This window comes from Schistocerca nitens, chromosome 4 (assembly GCF_023898315.1).
Source record: "Schistocerca nitens isolate TAMUIC-IGC-003100 chromosome 4, iqSchNite1.1, whole genome shotgun sequence".
Lineage (NCBI taxonomy): Eukaryota > Metazoa > Arthropoda > Insecta > Orthoptera > Acrididae > Schistocerca > Schistocerca nitens.
In genome coordinates, this window is record NC_064617.1 from 904,727,424 (window position 1) to 904,735,257 (window position 7,834).

The 7,834-nt window shown below is 46.8% G+C and overlaps 1 non-coding gene across 1 annotated transcript; it reads right to left on the reverse strand.

Annotated features, from left to right (window-relative positions):
* Nucleotides 1-7,556: 7,556 nt before the first annotated feature.
* On the reverse strand, nucleotides 7,557-7,631 carry Trnai-uau (transfer RNA isoleucine (anticodon UAU)). The gene has a single exon. It is a non-coding gene; the product is annotated as a tRNA-Ile (tRNA).
* Nucleotides 7,632-7,834: the final 203 nt, after the last annotated feature.

The window sequence follows — 7,834 nt, forward strand, 5'->3', positions numbered from 1 at the left end:
ATATATTATACTAGAACTGACATGTGATTACATTTTCACGCAATTTGGGTGCATAGAGCCTGAGAAATCAGTACCTAGAACAACCACCTCTGGCCGTAATAACGGCCTTGATACGCCTGGGCATTGAGTCAAACAGAGCAAGGATAGCGTGTACAGGTACAGTTGCCCATGCAGCTTCAACACGATACCACAGTTCATCAGAAGTAGTGACTGGTGTATTGTGACGAGCCAGTTGCTCGGCCACCATTGACCAGACGTTTTCAATTGGTGAGAGATCAGGAGAATATGCTGGCCAGAAAGGCCCGTACAGGACCTGCAACATGCGGTCGTGCATTATCCTGCTGAAATGTAGGGTTTCGCAGGGATCGAATGAATGGTAGAACCACGAGTCGTAACACGTCTGAAATGTAACGTCCACTATTCAAAGTGCCGTCAATGCGAACAAGAGGTGACCGAGACGTGTAACCAATGGCACCCCATACCATCACGCCGGGTGATACGCCAGTATGGCGATGACGAATACACGCTTCCAATGTGCGTTCACCGCGATGTCGCCAAACACGGATGCGACCATCACGATGCTGTAAACAGAACCTGGATTCATCCCAAAAAATGACGTTTTACCATTCGTGCACCCAGGTTCGTCGTTGAGTACACCACCGCAGGCGCTCCTGTCTGTGATGCAGCGTCAAGGGTAACCGCAGCCATGGTCTCCGAGCTGATAGTCCATGCTGCTGCAAACGTCGACTAACTGTTCGTGCAGATGGTTTTTGTCTTGCAAACTTCCCCATCTGTTGACTCAGGGATCGAGACGTGGTTGCACGATCCGTTACAGCCATGCGGATAAGATGCCTGTCATCTCGACTGCTAGTGATACGAGGCCGTTGGGATCCAGTTTTTTTTTTTCTTTATTGTTATTTTCAAACCCGTACAAACAGGCAGGCTGTCAGCAGCATGGTACGCCGCTCTTCAGCCGTAGAGGAGATAAAGAAAGAACAGAAAGAATACACAAATGTGACAAAACGGTGGGTAATAAAACAGTAGACACATAAAGACAAACACGGAGCCGTTCACACTCGACGATAATTCACTACAAACTGTTGTCACGACGCACTAACACTGAAGATGGCGATGGCACAGGTGAACGATGGAGTATGACGGGAACACTGAACACTAAACATGACGGCACTCACGAGACACTGATGGCGATGATCTCCGGCGCGCGAATGTCCACTCAGCGTGTACGAGTCGTTGGGATCCAGCACGGGCGTTCCATATTACCCTCCTGAACCCACCGATTCCATATTCTGCTAAGCCTCATTGGATCTCGACTAACGCGAGAAGCAATGTCGCGATGCGATAAACCGCAATCGCGATAGGCTACAATCCGACCTTTATCAAAGTCGGAAACGTGATGGTACGCATTTCTCCTCCTTACACGAGGCATCACAACAACGTTTCACCAGGCAACGCCGGTCAACTGCTGTTTGTGTATGAGAAATCGGTTGGAAACTTTCCTCATGTCAGCACGTTGTAGGTGTCGCTACCGACGCCAACATTGTGTGAATGCTCTGTAAAGCTAATCATTTGCATATCACAGCATCTTCTTCCTGTCGGTTAAATTTAGCGTCTGTAGCACGTCATCTTCGTGGTGTAGCAATTTTAATGGCCAGTAGAGTATATGCGGCTCACTCAACTCTAACTACTAGTTACTTTCTTTCTCGCAGTCCTGAGACTATCTTCTCAGTACTGTCTCGTTCCCAACATGGCTCTAAATATTCTAAGTACACAGCCTGGTGACGGCCAGCACAGTGGCAGCGTCCCAGACGATTACCTGCTGTGCTCTACCTTTGATTCGGGGCGAGTCTCCTCTTTATACCGCTCACCAAGTAGCTGGAACATTTCTTCTGAAGCACATCGCCGGCTAGGGAGTGTACATTACCATATTCGAGGCAACTCATGATGCATTTGTGTCACTCTGATTTGCTGCTGTACGGAACTTGAATCACACGCTGGATGAGTGTAGTCCGTCTCCATACGTGTATAATCTACACTCCTGGAAATTGAAATAAGAACACCGTGAATTCATTGTCCCAGGAAGGGGAAACTTTATTGACACATTCCTGGGGTCAGATACATCACATTATCACACTGACAGAACCACAGGCACATAGACACAGGCAACAGAGCATGCACAATGTCGGCACTAGTACAGTGTATATCCACCTTTCGCAGCAATGCAGGCTGCTATTCTCCCATGGAGACGATCGTAGAGATGCTGGATGTAGTCCTGTGGAACGGCTTGCCATGCCATTTCCACCTGGCGCCTCAGTTGGACCAGCGTTCGTGCTGGACGTGCAGACCGCGTGAGACGACGCTTCATCCAGTCCCAAACATGCTCAATGGGGGACAGATCCGGAGACCTTGCTGGCCAGGGTAGTCGACTTACACCTTCTAGAGCACGTTGGGTGGCACGGGATACATGCGGACGTGCATTGTCCTGTTGGAACAGCACGTTCCCTTGCCGGTCTAGGAATGGTAGAACGATGGGTTCGATGACGGTTTGGATGTACCGTGCACTATTCAGTGTCCCATCGACGATCACCAGTGGTGTACGGCCAGTGTAGGAGATCGCTCCCCACACCATGATGCCGGGTGTTGGCCCTGTGTGCCTCGGTCGTATGCAGTCCTGATTGTGGCGCTCACCTGCACGGCGCCAAACACGCATACGACCATCATTGGCACCAAGGCAGAAGCGACTCTCATCGCTGAAGACGACACGTCTCCATTCGTCCCTCTATTCACGCCTGTCGCGACACCACTGGAGGCGGGCTGCACGATGTTGGGGCGTGAGCGGAAGACGGCCTAACGGTGTGCGGGACCGTAGCCCAGCTTCATGGAGACGGTTGCGAATGGTCCTCGCCAATACCCCAGGAGCAACAGTGTCCCTAATTTGCTGGGAAGTGGCGGTGCGGTCCCCTACGGCACTGCGTAGGATTCTACGGTCTTGGCGTGCATCTGTGCGTCGCTGCGGTCCGGTCCCAGGTCGACGGGCACGTGCACCTTCCGCCGACCACTGGCGACAACATCGATGTACTGTGGAGACCTCACGCCCCACGTGTTGAGCAATTCGGCGGTACGTCCACCCGGCCTCCCGCATGCCCACTATACGCCCTCGCTCAAAGTCCGTCAACTGCACATACGGTTCACGTCCACGCTGTCGCGGCATGCTACCAGTGTTAAAGACTGCGATGGAGCTCCGTATGCCACGGCAAACTGGCTGACACTGACGGCGGCGGTGCACAAATGCTGCGCAGCTAGCGCCATTCGACGGCCAACACCGCGGGTCCTGGTGTGTCCGCTGTGCCGTGCGTGTGATCATTGCTTGTACAGCCCTCTTGCAGTGTCCGGAGCAAGTATGGTGGGTCTGACACACCGGTGTCAATGTGTTCTTTTTTCCATTTCCAGGAGTGTATGTACCACCCTTCGCTAGCTTGGCGCTGTTTGACTAGCCTATTACGCCAACGCTTCCGCCGTGTTCCCTGGACAGCTCCTAGCTATAACCTGAATATAATGCGGTATTTCCTCCCTTAATACTAAAATCCGCGACAACTTGAATATTTTATTAGGTTTAGATTGGTTATTCATGCAAGAGCCTGAATCATGTATTGCAGAACAAAACCTGAGAATACGGTATTTCTATGGTAGCTTCTCTTTTACCGATGAGCGGGCCAAGAATACTTATGCATAATATTTACAGTCTTTAAGAGTACTAGTGTAGTACAAGCTAACAAAAACTGTAGTCTATCATAAAATAAAATAAAAAAATTAAACAAAATTCATCCGAGTTATTAGAAGGGCATTCGCTTTTCAGGATTGAGATGATATTATTTTGAGGAGTAAGTGATTTTAGATCAGTCAGACTTCTAGTAAAACTTCATCATTTCCGAAGCTTGCAAGAAGCGAGGGTTTTGCGAGCTAACCATCGGCTCTACGAGAATTTCCTGAGGTGTGTAACGCCCCAAGGACAGAAAACCCCAATGAACAAACTTTGTGGAAACTTAAAGTAGGGAAGTGAGTCATCTTGACAGTGACGGCAACTATTGACGATAAAATATTCACTGGTAATGTTTTGATTAACACCTACATCATTCAAATACTGACAACAGCAGGAGATAAAAGGAAAGGATTATCACAGAATCTTTATCAAACATCTATAGAATAAATTCAAAATCATATGAACGAAGGATAAATCCAAGAAAGTAATTCAGTCATTCAGACAACATTTACCATGGAAGAGAGTTGTAGCCGCATCGAAAAGGAAATTCAAGGCGACTACAAAGCAACTCGGATATGGAAATGTTCAGTTAGTTGCTCTTGAGTTGCTCTAGAGTACTTTTGCGATAGTTGTCTGGACGCAAACGCTGTTAGATTGTTTCAGTTTTGGAAGTTTGATAATTCGTGAGGTAGAGACTCAAGTATTGTTCAGTCATTCGACTGATGAAAGTTAATCTTTACCGTTCTCAACGCGACGGTATAGTAAGACGAGTGTTAGACTTCAGTTGAGTGATATTGGTTTATCGCACTTAGCCTTCGTACTGATGAACAGTTACAAACCTCAATGGATCAACGACAGAAAAACAATTCGTAGTCTTGGGTAGGACACAATAAAACGAAGACACGAAGAAAGACAAGTATGCCGATTAGTCAAAAGTTGTCGTCAGCGTCACGATTACTTAACTGAACAGAAGTTTATATTGAATGAGATATCGGTGTGCGTGTGTTGTAGGGACAAACAATTAATTACAGAAAGAACAATAAAATCTGAGTCAAAAGACAAATCTTATGTGTCGCCTAACTCATTAAATGGACAATGCAATGTGTATTAATACAAGTTGTTTAACTCTTTAAACATTTTAAGTAGCTAAGTGAGTACAGGAATAATGGACAGTGAAAAATGATTAGTTTAAACCAGTATTACGGCGTATAAAAAAAACATTCACTCCAACATATGTTATCTCTGAAGCTACGTCGGAGCGCTGTTAATAACTTGACGTAGCAACGGCATAACAACTGAATAGTAGACAGCAAAATTTCATCCTCGCTGTGTATGATGTGAAAAACGACCGTAATGATGAAATCAAGAATCAAGATTTTATTTCATCACGGAACTAACCCGGGCATAAAAATAAACGATTGCAAATGGTTCAAATGGTTCAAATGGCTCCGAGCACTATGCGACTTAACTTCTGAGGTCATCAGTCGCCTACAACTTAGAACTACTTAAACCTAACTAACCCAAGGACATAACACACATCCATGCCCGAGGCAGGATTCGAACCTGCGACCGTAGCGGTCGCTCGGCTCCAGACTGTAGCGCCTAGAACCGCACGGCCACTCCGGCCGGCTAAACGATTGCAGTTTACCAGTTCGCACAAGCTGAGAAGACTGTTGCGGACAGATAACAGAATATTTCTAAACCACGCGAGGAGTTGTGTTCTTATGAGAGTTACAGGTGCTGTTCCACGTCATACCGACAGGAACTAACACCGTTACGAGTCGCGTCTCCTCCCGGCGAGTGAAGGAGGAGGGGAGGGACGTCACAGGTGACAAGTTAAAACGTTTTTTCCCTGGCACGCCAGGTCGAGTGCTACATGGAGCCGCCACGAAGCTAGCAATCCTCTACGTGGAGCAGCTGTGTGCATAAAGGAAATTCCTGTTAGCCTACTAGATCTTACATGCCTGTAATCGCTAGTTTATGCTGAAACAACTCATTGCAAGCAAAATAAAAATATTCCCCTTCTGACTGTCAAATGAAATTCATAGATCTGGGGAGACATAATTTATTCAATAAAATATTGAGTGAAATTAATGGTTTTACAGTGAAATGAAAATGAATTAATACACAATAATGCCGAGTAACACGAGGCTGCCCACCACCGGAAATCGCTAGACAGTTAATATCCAAACATCGGTCTCTAAACAAATGGTACTATATTAATCATCAGTAAAGTTTATAAACTGGTAGTTGAGATGGAAAAGCAAAGGACAAACCCCACAGTTGAAATAAGAATGCTTGTGTTGCGTCTCTGAACTTCCACGCTGTACAGATACTGAAATCTCCGAGAATTCAGCCCACTCTAACGAAAATATCCTTCTCCAAACTATTCCACACTTCTGCGCCGGTCTCCTGGACCGCACTGCTGTCCTACCACCCACTGCTGGATTATGTGTGTGCCAGCCAACGGTGCAGCTCTGTGTTCCACTGGGATGTCGCCTTATGTGTGGGCGGGACTGTTCAGACAGCGGCTGTGCTTGTAGTCTCCACACTCCATCATAGCAGATCCCATTCCGAAATCGAAAACAAACTCGAAAACTGAGAACTCGAATGATCAAGACACTTGCCGTTCCAGAATAAGAATGCCTAGTCCCCTCCTCTCTGGCCTCCCACCTAAACTTCGAGCATTTGAGCACATCTCATGTCTCTCCCTCGAAACCAATTGTAGAGCAGCCCTGAAACGCTCTTCCAATTATAGCAAATATTTCTGATCTTTTGCCTCCCACCAGAATGGTAATTGTGGATTATCTAATCAGCAGAATTTTTTAAGGAGCAGCAGCCGGCTGCCCCGATTCCCACGCTTTGGTGAACGTTCGCCCCTATCGTAAGATTTTTGGAAACAGGAACCGAAAATTTTAAGGGTCTACATTCTCAAGGAATACTGAGTCTAAATGAAATGATGATTAAATCAAGACCCTAAGCTGTCGACAGGCGTTGATATACAGGGTGAGCACAAAGTGTTACCCTGGTTATAACAATTTATTACAGAATAACCGTTTGACATAATAATTTACATTTGATGCCGTTACATAGGTTAGTGTTACTAGTTTTTTTAAGACCACTTACGTTAAGAAACCTCAACCTGTGCTCCCTTGGTGGCTCGGAGAATGTCGAGGCGGTATTCCAGTTCCCCCCAGGTGTTTCGTAACATGTGTTCTGTCGCAGTAACCACAGCAGCTTGTATCCTAGCCTTCAGTTCGTCGACATCAGCAACTGGCGTGACGAAAACGCTGTCCTTGATATAGTCCCAGAAAAAAAGTCAAGGGGCGTAATGTCTGGAGAGGGGAATAATGTCCGGATTGGTGGATTGGAAGGAACAGTCTAACACCCTGGCCACCCCGCTCTCCAGACATTACGCCCCTTGATTTTTTTTTTTTTTTTCTGAGGCTATATCAAGGACAGAATCTTCGTCACAGCAGTTGCTGAAGTCGACGAACTATAGGCTAGGATTCAAGTTGCTGTGGGTACAGTGACAGAACACATGCTACGAAACACCTGGCGGGAACTGGAATACTGCCTCGACATTCTCCGAGCTACCAAGGGAGCACACGTTGAGATTTACTAACATAAGTAGTCTTAAAAAAACTAGTAACACCAACCTATGTAACGGCATCAAATGTAACTTATTATGTCAAACGGTTATTCTGTAATAAATTTTTATAATCGGGGCAAGACTTTGTGCTCACTCTGTTCATCAACGGGGACAGTTGAAAATGTGTGCCCCGACCGGGACTCGAACCCGGGATCTCCTGCTTATATGGCAGACGCTCTATCCATCTGAGCCAACGAGGGCACCGAGGATAGTGCGACTGCAGGGATTTATCCCTTGCACGCTCCCCGTGAGACCCACATTCCCAACTTAATGTCCACACACTACATTCGTAGTGCCCCTGCCCATAACTCTCATTACTCGCGGCAGACAATCTTACCGAGTCCCGTAAGAGTTCGGGCAATGCGTGTGCATCCAGCACAGAAGGAGGAGGTCAGTGGTCGGTG